The following is an 18675-nucleotide window of genomic DNA, read 5'->3' as shown; positions in this document are numbered from 1 at the left end:
TGCTTGCTATGTGTCAGTGCCCAAACATTCAGCTAGGCTGATTTCCTCCTTTAGATGGTTAGCTCCTTGAGGGCAGAGACTTATTTCCAGTGCTTAGTCCAATTTAATAGGTGTTAATTCATATGATAAATGTCAGACATCACCAGGTCCATACTTTCCCACTAAGTGGAAGCTGTCAGAAGTTTCCACACTTTTCTGGCACCATTTTCAAGAGTGTAAATGGATTCAAGAGCAGGATGTAACATTAGAAAAGAATATTAATGGAAGACATAATTATGTTTACCAAAAGAAAAAAGAAACATGCCAAGAATTATGTATTATTAATATTGCCATATCTCAGACTAATCATTTGGTTTCCTGAGCAGAGAAGTATTAAAGCTACAGCACAGCTCTATCAATACTGCATTTCTATTGGTGCCCATAGTTATACCCATGTTTGTAGCTGTTGGAGACTTCTACATTGGACCAGACTTGCCTGCAGAACATTAACGTTCTTAGCATTGCTTTTTTAAAACAAATAATGCAACTAAATCAAACTAGGTCCCTTTGGTGGTGGTAAATGCTTCAGGTTTTGTTCAGCTGATCAAGATTTACTTTTTTTTTTTTTTTTTTTTTTTTTACAATTTTTTTTTTATTTTAAACCCTTAACTTCTGTGTATTGACTTATAGGTGGAAGAATGGTAAGGGTAGACAATGGGGGGTCAAGTGACTTGCCCAGGGTCACACAGCTGGGAAGTGGCTGAGGCCGGGTTTGAACCTAGGACCTCCCGTCTCTAGGCCTGGCTCTCAATCCACTGAGCTACCCAGCTGCCCCCCAAGATTTACTTTTGAAGTTCTTTAGCTCTTAGTTCTTGTTTATACCTCCATATATGAAAGAGCTGAGAACCTCCTGTGGCACCAACCAAAAAATAAATAGGCAATAGACTCAGTTTTTAGGAATAATAACAAGAGAGTGATATGTGGAGTGCTAATAAGGACCCTCTGTCCCAAAATAAATCCCCCCCATTTTAGTTTTCAAAAAAATCCCTAATAAAAGAGGAAAATGTGGGCTTATAAGGAATAAAGCAAAACAAAAATACCCTCCTTCACAATGAAAGCTATCTAAAAATCAATTGAACTGAGCTGGGGAGAAGTTGGATGCTCCCCACACTGGTAGTCCCCAAGTAGAGACCATAGGGCTATTTGTCACATATGATGTAGAAGAGATTTTAATTCACTTAAAGATTGGATTAGATGGCCTCCAGGGTCTCTCCAGCTCTGAAATGTAAATCCTCCTGGGAATATTCATCAGTAGCAAGGTTTGTTATCACTTAGATTTTGGGCTCTGACAGTTAGATGAGGACAAGGTTCTGAAACAAAGAATAAAAAGTAGAGGAGTCTATTATGTGCTTATGGTAGGAGGTGGTGGTGGTGGGAATAAAGGAACCAAAGACAAATTTTGCTTTCCCCACAGGTTTATAGAGAGTCCGCTTCCCAGCTGGGGGAATGAGGTGATTCTGAATTTTGAGGGTAATTCCAGAGAGTCTAAGTTCTCTGTGTTCAAATATATTTGAATATGGGGTCCAGTTTTTGAAAGTGTTTCAGAAATTTATGGAATTTTCTTTGAAAAAAACAGGTGTGAATTAGGTGGCCTTGAAGGAGTTTTTGTGGGGCAATATGATAATATCCAAGAAACCTAGGAGCTGGGAACCATCAGGAGGAATAAGATATGGGTGAGGGATGTCTTTCAAAGAAACCAGAGCATTACAAAGGCTGGGGTTGTGGAACAGCAGGTTATTTTATTTTATTTTTTTTTTTAAACTCTTACCTTCTGTCTTGGAGTCAATACTGTGTATTGGATCCAAGCCAGAAGAGTGGCAAGGGCTAGGCAATGGGGGTTAAGTGACTTGCCCAGAGTCACAAGGCTAGGGAGTGTCTGAGGCCAGATTTGAACCTAGGACCTCCCGTCTCTAGGCCTGGCTCTCAATCCCCTGAGCTACCTAACTGGCCCCTGGAACAGCAGTTTTTAATGGAAGGATACCCCTGATTTTTACTCCTTGAATGGTAATAATGGAGAGAGGAACTCAACCAGCTGAAAAGCATCATATGAATACTATAGACATAAATTATAACATTCCTAAAATTATCTCTTTATTTTTTAAAGAGGATAATCTTTCTATTTATTTCATTTTTATTTTTTTAAAATGTCTTACCAATACTTTAAAAAAATGTCATTTTCCAGTTTCTCCCAACTTCTTCAAACAAAGAAGAGTAGTTATTGTGAAACTGAAACACTGTCTTTTCATACGGTGGACCCCAGAAATTATAAGCAATGTTATTTAGAATACCTTCCATTGATACCCTTTCTATCTATTGCTCTTCACCCCAAGGTAAGACAGTCTTAATATGCCATTTTAGAGATGAAGAAATAGATCCCCAAAAGTGAAGGAACTTTTTTGGGGGAGGTGCAGAGTGGGGGGTATCACTCTCTGAGTCTTCTGCCAGAGAACAAAGACCATTGCTCTGCCCACCATGCTCCTTGTCTTTTTCCTTTTGCTGCTTTACTGAGGAGAAAACCATAACAGCCCTAATGTCAACTTGGGTTCTAAAGTCCTGCTGAGAATCAACAAAGCGGGGGGATGTGGGAGATCTTACACTCCAGTATGGAGAACACAGACTGCCATTTCTGTTAAACATCTCTTCCTAGAAATGCTGGCCGAAGGTATACATTGTTCCTTTATCATTTTTTCCTCTTGAGAGGTTTCAATTCCATCTACCCCATGGGGCTCAAATCCTTCCCTAGTGCACGAGTTTGACAGTGAGGCGGATTACTGGAAATCACTCAGACAGTGACCAAAAGCCTTTCCAGCACTTTTTTATCCCCCTCAAAGCTCACCAGCCCCCCCACCTTGCATTATCAAGAAACTAAATTCCATATCTGACCACACAATCAGACAGCAGTGACTTTTCAGGCATCCACATAAAGCCACCTCAGCTATTTCCCTTTGACCAGACTTCACTTTGGCAACACTTTTAACCTAATTTTTCTGACATTTCTCAGAGGCACAGGAAGATGCCACAATGGAGCAGAGCAACTTGTTCCTTGAAAGGGAACACATAGAGTTATTTCTTTTTAATCCCTGCCATCATTCTCTGACCTGAATGGGGGGAGTAGGCAAATGCTAGAGAAAGATGAACAAGAAAACATTGGAATTCTAGACAGCTCCATCCAGAAAACTTTAAGGTCGGATTTGCCAGTTGGATAGTGGATCCAAATCCACCCCTGGACTGTAGACATCTTTCCAAACATGAAACCCGGACTGGGCTTTTGTATTTTCTTTTCACTGTTGCATCAGACAAAGCTGATCACTCTGGTTTGGCATCTCCAAAGTACAGTCCTCTGGCTTCCTTCTCTCTCTACTGGGGAATTTTGGCTTCCCTTGCTGGATTTAATATCATGGAAATGTAGGATTTGTTTCTGTACACGTGTCTTGGGAGCCTTTGGGGACTACAGTCATGAGTAACATGACAACAGAGGAAATCAGAACAATTACAGAACATGTTGACAATCCAAGAGACATTTTCCTGAAGTTCCCATGAAATGTCCTTTAGAGAGAGATGGAGATGAGACAGCACATCACTAAAGTGAAGAGAGCAGGCCCACCACAGTCCAGATTGCAGAGGTTTGGATCTTGCTTCCCACAATTCCCTTCCTGAGGCAATAGGAGCAAAGCCAGGAATCTGAAGGGCTAGACTTCCAGGAATACATGGATGGAGACCAGGAAGCATAGGGTTGAGTCTGAGAGTTCAAGGGGACTTACTGTGCAGACTGAACCACCCCTCCCTGTAGTGCTCAAGTTCCTATCCACATCTCTCTCTTCCAAAGAGCCATGGTATTTTAAAAAATATAAAAAAAAAGTAGATTCTGAACTTTGATCAGAAACTTTTCAAAAGTCCCTTCTGTAGCTTCTGTTGTTTGTGTATAGAGCAACAATCTGTTTCCTCTTGAAAACTGAAGGGGATCAGTAAGGGAGGGAGAAAAGGAGCTGGGTTTAGAAAGAACCCTCAATTCAATTCAACATAAATTTAAATTCCTATTTTGTGCAAGGCACTATATCAGGTGTGGGGAAACAAAGGCACAAAGAACTCTTGGTCCTCTTGGAGTTTACCTTTTTTAGGGAGAATGTAAATTGTACACAATTGAAGCTCCAGCTTCAATACTAAGAGGGTCAGGTTCCTATTGTATTTTCTGGTTCATTGCCCCCACTCCATAGTTCTTTTGAAACACTGTTAAATAAAGGATAAGTCTGGCTGAAGTCGAAGTTCTCTCCCCCCCAAATAATTAGCAGGGTCATTTCTAGAATGGGCACTCCAAATATAAGGTAGTCCTTTATTTCTTTTACCACAAAAGAAAGGCTTAAAACAATTTATAAATGCATAGTGACAAATGTTCAACATGTGCAACTGATATAAAGTAGGACTGTTCAACAACTTTTGCATATTCATTATGGGAGTGTGCTGTTTAAACAAATCACAAAGTCTAGATCTGTTGACCAGCCAGACCATGGCTTGAGCTTTCTGAATCCTTTTAGCGGGATCATTTCACTCCCCTGTACTTTTCTTCTCCAAGAAGTCATTGTGGGAATCGTCATCATCAAAGCAACTAGAATCCAATTTGGGGGCTCTCAGCTTTTCAGACTTATGGAGGGATTGCCAAGACTGAAGACATATGAAATGCAGGATCTCTGTTCAGTCACCTGTACTCAGGGAAACAAATACAAAACAAAAGCAGCATCCAGGTACTTGAATCCAGTTTTTGGCTAGCTTAGGCAAGTGCATATTTGGGAGGTCAGAATCATGGAGCTTGTCTTTATACCCCATGGTTGTCTTGTATTTTAGAACTCAACTCATTTCCCCTTTAAGCCCTCTTCAAAGGGAAGAGAGTGTATCACAAATGTACTTACATCCCTATCAGAATATGCTTCTGTTCTGGGAAGGTCTGTTTGTTAATATGATAAGTGAGGAGACACCAGGAAATAATAGAACAATTTTTTTTAAACCCTTACCTGCCATTTTAGAATCAATACTGTTTATTGGTTCCAAAGCAGAAATGAAGTAAGGGCTAGGCAATTTGGGTTGAATGACCTGCCCAGAGTCACTTATCTAAGAAGTGTCTAAGGCCAGATTTGAATGGAGGGCATCTCATCTCTAGGTCTGGTTCTCAATCCATTGAGTTGCCCAGCTGCCCTCTGGAGTTGATATTTTAAACAAATATGCCAGATCTTCAGAATCCACCTGGGTGTTGTCCTTCAAAACAGTCATGCTGGGGTGCTGCAGAAATCTCTCCAGCTGTGTTGCTATTGCTCAAAATATGTTCAGGGTCTCTCTTTTGCAATTTCCTTCAGCCTCAGCTTGTGAGGAACACAAGAAAATTGGTTTCATTATATCCTAGGCACACACCATTTTCATCTCCCAATCCCCCCAAACAGATTGACCTGGTTTGATCATCCACCTTATTCACCAAGCCTGGTTACAAATGACTTCTAGCTGCTTTCCAAAATCAAACTCAGCTTCAAAGAATGAAGATCTGCCATTACTAAGTAGAATCAAAACAATATATTTCAGGCTTTGAGAGCAACTCCAAAAGAGAAGTTTTCCCACATGTTTAGAGCAGTGGTAGTATTGTTGGAATCAGGATGCCAGAGGATGGTGCAACAGAGATGCTTCTGGGTAGCTCTGCTTGAAATCTCAGGAGGAGACTAGGCAGACAAATATACAAGGCATGATTATAAAGAAATGATGTTGTAGTGTTTGCTTGATTGTTTTTTAAGCAAAAATATAAGCAATCAAATATTTATTTAATACCTACTATGTTCTGACTTTTATATGCCCAATGATTGTTGTCAATGGCAATCCCACTCAAAACCAAGGCTATCATTCATACTATCCATGCAAGGGGAGAGGGTTGGGATACTCCATCAGCAAAGAAGAGGAATGACAACTGGAGGGTGCATAAAAGATACTTTATATGCCCCATGCCTTCTTTAGAAGATGTGAAGACCTGAAAAGAACCCTGATCTGTGGTGTGCTGGTAAATGTTTGGCAAGTGAATCTATTTCTTAAACACTTATCTTCCATCTTAGAATGTGTGTGTATTGATTCCAAGCAGAAGAACAGTAGGGGCTAGGCAGTGGGGGCTAGGTGACTTGCCCAGGATTACATAGCTAGGAAGTGTCTGAGGTAAGTTTTGAACCCAAGACCTCCCATCTCTAGGCCTGACTCTCAATCCACTAAGCCACCTAGCTGCCCCCAACTGGATCTTTTTATAAAAACATACTTTTAAGTTTAATGTGAATTATTAACATTTTCTCTATCACTTTCTTAAATCTAATCAAAATCTTAAATCAATTCTGTTATTCTTTTCCTATAACTGTTTTGCAACTCAGGATCTTAGAGAATTACTTTAGGAGTAATAAGCAGTTAGGATACTTGTCCAAGGTCAAGCATCTGGGATGTGTTTTGCTAGGACTGCTGCTAACTATGTTCAGTACAAAATTATGTTATCTAATCACAATTGACTTTCTCTTTAGCAAGGTGGTCTTTTTACTTCTCCCTAATCAATTCTCTATCCCACTTATGGCAGCAGCTATCCCTTCTCTGTTTTTCTTATTTCAGTCTTCCTGTAACCTTCTCCCTACTCTCTTACCTGAGTGCCTTTATATTTTTGCCTTTTTTATCTCTTAACATCTTGAAATCATCCCCTATAATTTTCTCCTCTATTCTAGTCTTTGTATCAACTCTTCCACATATAAATTTGTTTGTCTTTTCCAGTAGATTGCCCCACTCTGCTCTTCCCACAATATCCATTTTCTCTCCATATTTCATTTCAGATCCTTTCCAGAATTTCCAAATTCCCTCATCTTAAAGAAATTCTTAAGGACCCTACCTGATGTCTTTTCTTTCTCAATCAAATGTCTTGATAAATCTGTTTTTGCTCATTTCTCTCATTTTTCTTTTTATACTCTTCTGCAATATGACTTCCAACCATACCACTTCTTCCACTTAATACTATTGTCTCTCTTGGTTTTCTTGACTATTCTCCTTGTATTTATCTAACCAATTCTTTGTAGTCTCCATCTTTGGGTGTAAATTCACATAATGCTTTGCTCCCTAACTATGGATGTACCCCAAGGCTCTGTTCTGGTCTCTTTTTTTCTTTCTATAAGTCCTAATTTGGTGATATCAACTGTCATTAATTTAATGATCACCTTCATGCAGCTGGCTTCAGGCTCTATATACCCACCTCTAATTTTTCTCTTAATCTGCAGTACAGTATCACCAACAAACTGTTCCTTGGGCATTTTGGACTGGATGAGTCATAGCATCTCAAACTTAACAACAGAACACATTTTTTTACCTATACTCATCTCCCAAACTTTTCTATCTCTGTTGAGTTACTGCTATCTTTGTAATTACCTCTTTCAACTTGGTATCTTCCTCAACTCCTCATTTAAGTCCTACTTAGCCCATCAATTGCCAAATCTTGTCATTACTCTACAGTATCTTTTGCATTTCTCTCCTTTTCACAACCACTCCCCTTGTTCAAGCCTTCTTCAATTTTGTTCTGCATTATTATAACAGCCTCCTGTACCTAATTTCTCCTAGCAGCTTTAGTCTCTCTCCATGCAATTGCAAACAGGATTTTCCTGGAGCACAGTTTTGACCACATCAGCATCCCAGTCCCCCACTCCCCCCAATAATAATATTAAAATAAAGATCCAGTGACCCTCTATACCTCTAGGATAAAATACAAACTTTTTTGGGGGGGAGAGGGGATATATAAAGCTCTTCAAAACCCAGTCCCTTCTTTTTTTTTTAACATTTATTAATATTCATTTTAACCCAGTCTCTTCTTACCTTTCAGTATTAATATGCATTGCATTCCTTTAAGTACCACTGGCTTTACTATTTTTTTTCATGGCACTTCTACTATTTTTTTGCCTCTACATTGTACTCTATGGTTTCTTTGAAGTTTTAGTCCTGTCCACCCAAACGTCATCTTCTCAGTTGCTAGTGCCTTCCTTGTCTTGGTTGCCTTTAATTTGTTTTGTATTTATTTAGCATGTTCATGTAATTAGTGTCTGTTGGCTCCCTGTTAGAATATAAGCTCTATGTGGGCAAAGATTGTTTTACTTTTCTCTTTGTATTCCTAGTACCTAGCATAATACCTGGTTCTTAATAAATGATTGATGATTGATTAGTTGGTTGGTTGATTCCTGAATCTGAACTGGCTGTCCCTCCAAGATAGAAACTATATATATACACACACACACACACACACACATATATATGTCAACACACATACGTGTACACACACATATATACACACATACATATATATGCACACAGACATATACACACACATACATATATATATATAATATTACATTATCACATTGCAAATAAAGTAATTTCTAGAGAGAGAATCAAGGAGATCATTACCAATTGGGTCAATCAGGAAAAATCTCATGTAGGAGGTAGCATTTGAACTGAGCCTTAAAGCATTTTTCCTGAGAACTTTTCTAATTTAAGAGTAAAAAGTGAGGGTCACAGGAAGTTCTGATTCAGACCTTGGAATTTGGATTTTCTGCTAATCTAGTGGTTTCCCTCAGACTCTACAATAATATTGTGTTAGTTGCTAAGAAACCCTCTTTTAATTGAACATTGGGTCAAATAGTTATAGTATGATAATATACCATGCAGATGCTGGAAAAATAACACAGTGGCCCAGTAATGACCAAGTCATTTATTTTACAACAGACGTATCATAATATAATTAGTGTGTTACCAGATTTCTCACTTAAAATGCTGAAGCATTGATTCCTAATTCCAGATCAAAGGCAAGATCTTTCTGGTTTATGACAAAGCTTTTCAGCTTGATTGTTTATGTAAATACTTTAAACATACTGAAGTTTTGTGGACTATCAGTATAATCTTTCTATCTATAATCTAAGCTTATATTTTCCTGTTTACTATCTCTGTCTTTTTCTATTTCATCTCTTTGCCTCTTTTTGTCCCACCCCTCCTTTTTTGGCCTCTAACCTTTCTTAGCCTTCTCACCCTTTTCTAAGTCCTCTTCCAGAGATGCATCTTGAGGTTAATGTCCCTAAGGCTTTGTTCTTAGGTCTCAACTCTTTGTTCTGCTTTGATGATACCATCTACTTCCATATCTTGGCCACTTTCATAAATTCCTCTTTCTAGGGTTGTCTTCCCACCCCTTCCCACAGAATGGTGGACAACCCTTAGGCTATGGCTCCAGCTCTCTACTCTTTGCTCTTCCTTGGATTATCGTCTATTTTCCATGTTTTAAATTGCTGCTTGTTAACTGACTTACAGAGATTATTTCCAAATCTACACATTCAGTTCCCAGAAATTATAATTTTTCAGTTTCAGCTATCTTGATAGCTGGTTCCTTTTAAATGTCCTGCCAAAATCTCAAGGTTGGCGTAGTCCAAATCATAGTTATCTAAAGTTGTAAAGTCAAAGCATGATTCTGGCCATTATTAATGCTCTGACTTTCACTCACCCATCACTTCAGAGCATACAGCAATGTCTTCTGATTATTTCCTGTCAGCTAAGATGAGTCAGGGGTCTGTAATGTGTGATGATGAAAAGCCTTTTAATTGACTGTGAACCAATACTCCACAGCTATAATAAAGGGGGCTCTCTTTAGCCCCAAGACTTCTTGTTGATTTTGAAGTGCAAGACTAGCTTTCATAGATGTTCAGAGGATCTGGTAGGCACATCCAATTAGTTGCCAAGTTTTGCTTTCTCCCATATAGATTTCTCCTTTTCTATTTCCTCATTTGTTTCCCCCTTTCTCTTCCCATATCTAGCAATCTAGTTTAGGCCTTCTTTATTCCTTAGCTTGACTATTGTAGTAGCCTCTTAACTAATCTACCCACTTCCTCTCCTTTCTAATTTGCACAATAGTTACATAGTTATTAAGTGGATCAGTGGATGGAGTACTGGGCTCGTCAATCAGAAAGATGTAGGTTCAAATCTAGCCACGTGCATTTAATATCTGTGTCTATCTAATATCTAATACTCTGAGCAAGTCGATTAACTTCTGTCGATGTCAGTGACTTAGGGTGATGTCTATCCCAAGCATATGAAGACTTCCTCTACGGAATGGGTGAATGAGAACAATTTGTTCCAGTGGCATGCCTAGGGCTTAGTCAGATGTCAAAGCGGCCAAGGTCATCCTTTGCATCCGAGGACATAGGAAGCCATTCTGACTTTCATCTTGCTGCTCATCTTTGATGAAGAGAGAGTGAGGCTGACGATTGTGCAAAGTTGCTTCAAATCCATTTCATGCACATCAAGAAATAACCTCATGATGCCATTAGACCACATTGAAAGGACAGATGCACATGATACCTCTGTTTAATAGCATTTACCTCATAGGAATCACCGTGAGGATAAAATGAGATAATATTTGTAAAGAACTTAGCATAGTCTCTGGCACATAAGAGGCACTTAATAAATGCTGGACCCCTTCCACTTGTTTCCTTACATGTATCACCTTTCCAATATGTTTGTAGGATCCCTGAGAGCAGGGATTGTCTCTTATTTTTATATCCCTCACACTAAGTACATTTGTGTTCTTTTGGGGCCCAAACTTTTCATTTCAGTAGTATTGGGAAACTCCTTCTACAGAGGAAGATCAGCCACAGGGATACTCAGGGTACTCAGAAGTCGTGTTTTTTTTTTTTTCCCATGGATCTAGCTAGTCTGTATAATTTTCTCATAGAGGGTATGAGTCAGTTAAAACTTGAAAGCAGGTCTCCTTGGGTTCAGGGACAGTCCTTCTCCTCTATGCCAATCTCTCTATTATCTTAGATCTACCCTGAAAGTCATAGATATAGATCTAGACAGGAAGCTCAGAGGTTATTATCCCATCTCCTCATCATGATCTTTAGATTCAGGGAGAAGAAGTTCACCATAAGTAACAGTTTTGGGATCCAAACCCAGATTCTCTCTTTCCATTCCCTTCAGAGGCATCTCAAATACTACAAGCTTAATAAATGTTTGTTGAATTATTTTTATATTTTTGACATGCCTATCTCTTTATCTTTGTTTAATTAATTAATTTAGAATATTTCCCCATGGTTATATGATTCTTATTCTTCCCCTCCCCACTCCTGGAACCAACAAGCAATTCCACTGGTTTTTACATTTATCACTGATCAAAACCTATTTCCATATTATTAATATTTGCAATATAATGATCATTTAGAGTCTACATTCCCTAATCATATCCCCATTGGACCATGTGATAAATCATATGTTTTTCTTCTGTTTCTACTCCCACAGTTCTTTCTCTGTATGTGGATAGCATTCTTTCTTGTAAGTCCCTCAGAATTGTCCTTGATCATTGCATTATTGCTAGTAGAGAAGTCCATTACGTTCGATTGTGCCATAGTGTACCTGTCTCTGTGTATAACATTCTCCTGGTTCTGCTCCTTTCACTCTGCATCATTTCCTGGAGGTCTTTCCAGTTTACATGGGATTCCTCCAGTTCATCATTCCTTTCAGTGCAATAGTATTCCATCACCATTAGATACCACAATTTGTTCAGCTGTTCCCCAATCAATGGCCCCCCCCATTTTCCAGTTTTTTGCCACCACAAAGAGTGTTGAATTGAATTTAATAACCTACCATTCTAATATAAAATAATCCAAACTTGAGAACTGATAGTTAGAAACAAGCAAGACATAGTTTTATAAATACATGTATCTTTTTATCAAATGATGCCTTCTTTAGGGTGGGAAGGGGAGGGAGGGAGATACATTGGAACTTTAATGTAACAAATTCATTAAAAAAAACTAGACTATCCCCTTATTATGAATTTTATCTCTCAATCCCTATTTAAATGAAATATCCTTGGTTTCTTTTGTAATAAGAGAGGTTTTGACTGATGATCTCTTAAGAAAAAGAACCTTTATTTCACCTGAAAAGCAAAGATTAAAGTTTAATAATCCCAATTAAGGCAGCTAGGTGTTGAAGTGGATAGACAGCTTGGCTTGGACTCAAGAAAACTCATCTTCCTGAGTTCAACTGTGGCCTCAGACATGTATTGACTGAGTGACCCTGGACAAGTCACTTAACCCCATTTGCCACTACTTCTTCATCAATAAAATGATCTAGAGGAAGAAATACCAAACCACTCCAATATCTTTGCCAAGAATACCCCCAGAATGAGTTCAGAAAGAGTTGAACACAACTGAAAATGACTGAACAACAATGATTCCAATAGCTATTGCTTCCCTTGTTTTTCACACTTGAGAGAGACTGTTTGGCTGAATCTCTATGACCTGAAAGAGGGGGGAAAAAGCTTTCCCAAACCTGAATTTTCTGTTAAAATTCATGTGTTCTCATTCTTTAAAGACAGGAGGAAGTTCCTGCATTGTTTGCTATGCAATTTGCTACCAAGACAGATAAAGGAAGAGACCAGACTGGGTTCAGATCTGTTTGCTAAGGAATCAGATATGAGAAGGGTCTAGGTCAAACTGAAAACATTGATTAGAAGATGCCCCCAAGTAGGTGTGTTGTTTTTCACCTTTGTGGTCTGATTTCAAGTTGGAAAATAAGGAAAAGTAATTTCAAAAAAGCAACAATCAAGTGGAATAATAATTGTGTTATTTGAAGTGGAAGTCACAATCTCCAAGAGAGCCTCAGGTGTATCTGTTGCCCTCATCTAACCAGGTAGGCAGAGCTGAAGGCATTAAACCCAGGTAGGGTTTGAGGTCTGGGCATGAACACCCAGGATTCTTACTTGAACCATACAGCCCCTTAACTGTTCTCCTTACCTCTACTATCTCCCCACTTTAGTCCGCTCCACAAGATGCTGCTGGCCAGGTAATTTTCCTTTAGGACAGATCTGACCATGTGATTACCTTACTTTACTAAACTTCACTGACTTCTGTTTATCTCTAGAAGCAAATATAAGCTCCTCCTTGAAGGAGCCTTGGAAGTACAAGTATCCCTTTCACATCTCAACTTTCCTTGTTATAGTTTCACTATATCACTGATAAGCAGAAGAATGGGAATTTGGCAGAGGCTACAGAAGATACAGGAAAAATTTAGAAATTCAGAAATGCATAACATATATAGTGCTGCATAATATCAACATATTTTATTTTTTAATGCCATAAACATATGCAATTTCTTTTTTAAAGTTAAAATAATTGAAAAGTCAAAGTTCATGAAAAGAACATGAAAACCACTAGAGAACACACAAAGGCTAGACATTTCCTTCCAAAGTTAAGTAATTTACAAATGCACATAAGGTACTGTAAATACCCCATAAAAGGAAAAGAAAATATTCAGACTTTTTCTGTTATGAAGGGAAAGCTAAAACATTTTACTCAGATTTTCCAGATCATGAGAGCCCAACATCCCTAACCCCCACAATATGGAAGAGATACTTTTACTATAAAACTTTCTACCCTGCATGCATTGTGGTGGTAAAAAAAACTGGAAAATGAGGGAATGCCCTTCAATTGGGGAATGGATAAACAAATTGTGGTAGCTGCTGGTGATTGAATATTGTTTTGCTCAAAGGAATAATGAACTGGAGGAACTCCGTGTGAACTGGAATGACCCCCAGGAACTGATGCAGAGTGAAAGGAACAAAACCAGGAGAATGTTATACACAGAGACGGATACACTATGGCACAATAGAATGTAATGGACTTCTCCACTAGCAGCAATGCAAGAATCCAGAACAATTCTGAGGGACTTATGAGAAAGAATGCTAGCCACATCCAGAGAAAGAACTGTGGGAGCAGAAACACAGAAGAAAAACAACTGCTTAATCACATGGTTCGATGGGGACATAATTTGGGATGTAGACTAAACAATCACTCTAGTGCAAATATCAATAATATGAAAATAGGTCTTGATCAATGACACATGTAAAACCCAGTGGAATTGCATGTAGGCTATAGGAGGGGGTTGGGAGGAAAGGAGAGAAAGAACATGAATCATGTAACTATGGAAATTTTTTCTTAATCAATAAAAAAATAAAAAAATACTCCTACCCCAATTAGACATTATTTTCCCTCTTCCCGTTTGTGATCCATCCCAACTCTGCTCTTCTCATATGACTTCCTATCTCAGTGCCTTTTTACTGGTCATCTTCTATGAGTAAGATGCTTTTTTATCTCTATTTCACCTTTCTTCCTTTAAGATAACACAATGCCCTGCACATTTGTTCAGTTTTTTTCAGTTTTATTCAACTCTTTATGATCCCATTTAGGTTTTTTTTTGGTAAAATATTAGTTTGCCCTTTTCTTCTGCAATTCATTTTACAAATGAGGAAACTGAGGCAAAAAGAGTTAAGTGACTTGCCCAAAATCAAACAGCTAGTAAGTGTCTGAGGCTGGATTTGGACTCAGAAATATTTAGTCTTCCTGAGTCCAGGCTCAGCGGTCTACTCATTAGATATGTTAATTGCTTTTGGGTGTCAACTGTCTCTAATAAGTTTGGCTAGAAAATAGAACCACCCCAATTAGAATCTTCCCCTTAGAGACCAAGTCACCCCTAACTCTGAAAAGAACAAGCAAAGACAGTGGAATTGTCCCTTGGGGAGAACCTAGCCCAAACTGGTTCTCTCTTTACAGGATAAACAAAAGTTGGGGTGTAGGGGAGGTCAGTCCTTTAAACTGGTAAAGAACAGAAGGGGAAGAGAGGATGAGGATTCATCATATTCTTTAACCATGCCTCAGTTTGGACTAAGAGGGCTTTGACAAAATAGGGGAAAGGACGGATTAGAGAATAATGCTAATTATTAAATGATACAGCATAATATTAATTTTCCTCAATAAATACTTGTTGATTAGTTTAACAAGTATTTATTAAGCACCTTCTAAAATTGTTAGAGACTAGGGATGTAAAGGAAATGAGCGTGGATGAGTACTATGAAATGTGTCCTTTTTCTTAAGAGTACAAAGTCTAGGAAAGGGAGATGAAAGAGAAACTTAAATAAGTAGAATGCAAATGACTATATAAATTCATAGGAGTGACCTGCAAAAAGTATTATGAGAAATCCAAGGATAAAAGTGTTTAAAGCTATTTTTAAGTTACTTAAGGCTTGAAAAATGTTTTAAACTCATCTTGTTGATCCTCAACTTTCTAGGTAGATGCTGTCATTATTCCTTTCTACAGATAGAAATTTGAGGTTTATAGGGTTCAAGCAATTCATTAATGATCATGGCTAACAAATATCTGAAGTGGAATTCTAACCCAGGTCTTCTTGACTACTCCAAATTCAATGTTCTCATCACTGTATCATATTTCCAGCAGTCCTAATGCTTCATCTATTTTCTAGTTCTTAGTAATAAATAAGATTATTTTCAAAGCCCAAACCCCAAGTCCAATCCAACTCTCCCAGTATTCCCTTGCCAACAGTGAATGCCCCACTTTACTAATGCATGCTTTTAAAAAATCTGTCATAAGTATTCCACATATGAATTGGAAAAAATTAATAAGAACATGGCTTGGAACGATGCCAAATGTTACACAAGCTGTGAGGGGGAAGGATAACATTTTGCTCCAATCAGTTTTACTGTTTAATCAATTTAGAATTTAAAACAAAGACACCTGGCTGTGCATCTATATAAACATTTCCATATGTATATGTGTAGATATTGCTATTTTGAGCTTTAATAGGGGGTTAGAAAACACAAGTGCTCATCCAGTTCCCCAAATCTAGGTTATTGGGCTCACATGTCTAATTGACTTCAAATAGTACGCCCATAGGAGCCTCTTGAAAGAGGGTTGTGAAGCTGATAACATATATGTGTCCTTTAGCCTTTGAACAAAAGGTAGATCCCACTTAGGAGACTGTCCCATTCCTTTGCCCTCACACTTTTCCTTTCTTAATTCTAGGCAACCTGTAGGTTGATTTAGTCTCACCATTCTTGGATTCCTTTCCTTTCTGAGTAGCCCATTGGTTAGCTCCTTTCTTGGTTAGAGAGGGACTAAAGAAAGGGTGATGTACCCCTATGAAGGTTGGTGTGGAGTGGTCAGGAGCTTGAAATTTTTGAGAGAAAGTGGTTAGAAGTTTCAAAATGCTTTGACTTCAGAGCTACAGAATTGGATTTGAAGTATAAAGACATAGACTCAATTCTTGGCTGTGTTTGAAGTTGGACATGTCAAATTTACAATACAATATCAGAATTGAAAGGGATATCTGGGATCTTTTAGTCCAATATTTAAATGAACAAGAAGCTCCTCTATATCATACTTGAAAAGTGGTTATCCTGTCTATGATCCAAGACCTCTAATGAAGATATTCTACTACCATTTCATCTTGCTGTGCCTCAGTTTCCCCTCTTGCAAAAGGAGATGACAAAATTTGTATCATCTCATTAATGTGAGAATCAAATGAACTAATGTGTGTACTTTGAAAATTATAGAGCACTAATAATAGGAGGAGCTATTATTTATGCAATTCTTCATAATTCAAAAGATACTTCATATATGCTATCTCATTTGATATTCACAACAACCCTGGATGACAGGTGTTATTACTATCCCCATTTTACAGGTAAGTTAACTAAGGCTGGGAGAGATGAAGTAACTTGGCCAGGGATACATACTAAGTATCCAATGCAGAATTTTAATGCAGGTCTTCCTGACTCTAAGTCCAATATTCTATCCATTGTGTCATTTGGTCTTAGTTTCTTCTTCAATAACCTATTGAGATGCCTGAATTTGCATGTTGATGTTACTTGAAATATCCTGATCTTTTAGTTCATTAACCTTTTCTACTTCCAATACCTTCAACTTGACTCCATCCATTCCGATCACATACAGAAATGATCATACTTTCAATTTCACCATCGCTCACAAGTTTTTCACTTCCATAATGAAAAATTCTGGATTTCTTCTGACTATAACTTTTTATAATTTCATCTTTTCCTATGCCTTACTCATAAGACTATTCTTCATCCTCACCATAACCTACCATCCTTTCTCCCATCCAACCATGTGCCCCTACCTCTCTATGGGGAAAAAGGATGAACAAAATTGATATTCTTTCCACATTCCAACTTTTTCCATCACAGTTTTAGTATATTGTGAGTTGACTTAAGAAATTAAATGGAAATTTTTTGGGGGGGTTGTGGTGCTGCACATTACATGTAAAGGTCAGCAGATGACATAGAAAAAGTTTTGAAACTCAGAAATGCATAAAATATTTGTATAGTTTTGTATAAGAAAAAGAAAAAAAATTCAGACTTCTTTGGTACAAAGGAAGGGCCAAATAATTTTACGAGGATTTTCTGGATCATGGGGGCGCCAATTCTGAGCCCCTAACCCCCTTGATGTGTAAGGGATATCTGTATTATTAGCATTTTATCCATCACTTTCTCAGGTTAAAATAACCAACAAAACAATAGGTCAAGCCGTGTTTTATAGCAGTTGCTGATTTTCCAAGTGTAAATTGTCACACTTAAATTTTTACAATCATCTCTTGGAAGCTGGCTTGAAGCAGTTCCAACACACCCTTGACTCTGTCAGTGCTCTCTTCCAGGCTATTTTGATATGTTAATTTAATTTCTTTTCCTTAACTTGACCCTATAGTTATCCAGTTCAACTTTTACACTATCTTCTGCTCTTAAATCCCTGCCTTCCAGCCTCGTCATCCTTACCAGTGTTCTCCATTAATATCTGTGTGAGAATAAGAGAATACAAAAAAAGGCTCCCATGGCAAACCTTTGGGAGGATATGTGCAAAAAACACATGAGATAGACAGATGTGGGTGAATTATGATCTGCATGAGGGAGTGTTCACATTAATTATACGACATACATTGGACTGTTGGAATAATATGAATGTGGCACGATCATGATATCTCTTAAGCAACTATGTAGACCAAAACCCAGAATCCAAGAATTTTTGAGGCAGTAGGGACCTCAGGGACTGTGCCATCCAATCTATATCTGAAAAAGAATCCCCTCTGCTACATATCTGACAAGTGATTTTCTAGTCTTTGTTTGAAGACCTCAAGAGAGGGGAAATTCATTGCCTCCTCAGGCAACCCAGGCCACTTTTGGACAATTTCAAATGTCAGGAAAATTTCCTTTATATCAAGTCTAAGTTTGTTTCTTTACAGCTTCAACAATGGGCATATGTATAGCCCATCTGGTAGAACTTCTGGGGATTTATTCTTCGGTTATAGAAATTCCCTTTTTCTTTAAAACCACAAAACATATTTCTCACTCCTATCCATAAAAGGAGATTGTTCTTTTTTCAGGAAAAAGACCTGACTGAAAACATGTGAATTTTATCACCTAGAATGAATGCACCTGTCTTAGAATGGCAGCCTCCATAGACTAGTAAAGTTAAAAATCTCTAAATCTGTTGATTCCTTTGGAGAACAAGTTGATCTTGAGACAAGGGGGTGGGAGATGAGGGGAAGGTGATGCTAAAAGTCCATATGAAAATCACACTGAAACCCCTCAGCACTCAGAGTATTTCACACTGAAACTGAATCCTCCTCCTTCCTTCATCCCAGGCTGTCCAGGAGATGGGAAACCCATTTGGATTTAATAAAATTCCAAATGCCAAGAGAGAAGTCATCTCAATTGGCAACACCATTAATTCCTTACAGCTGCGCACTATCCA

Source organism: Gracilinanus agilis, chromosome 5 (assembly GCF_016433145.1).
Source record: "Gracilinanus agilis isolate LMUSP501 chromosome 5, AgileGrace, whole genome shotgun sequence".
NCBI lineage: Eukaryota > Metazoa > Chordata > Mammalia > Didelphimorphia > Didelphidae > Gracilinanus > Gracilinanus agilis.
The sequence above is the reverse complement of the archived record's forward strand: the minus strand, read 5'-3'. Positions refer to the sequence as shown.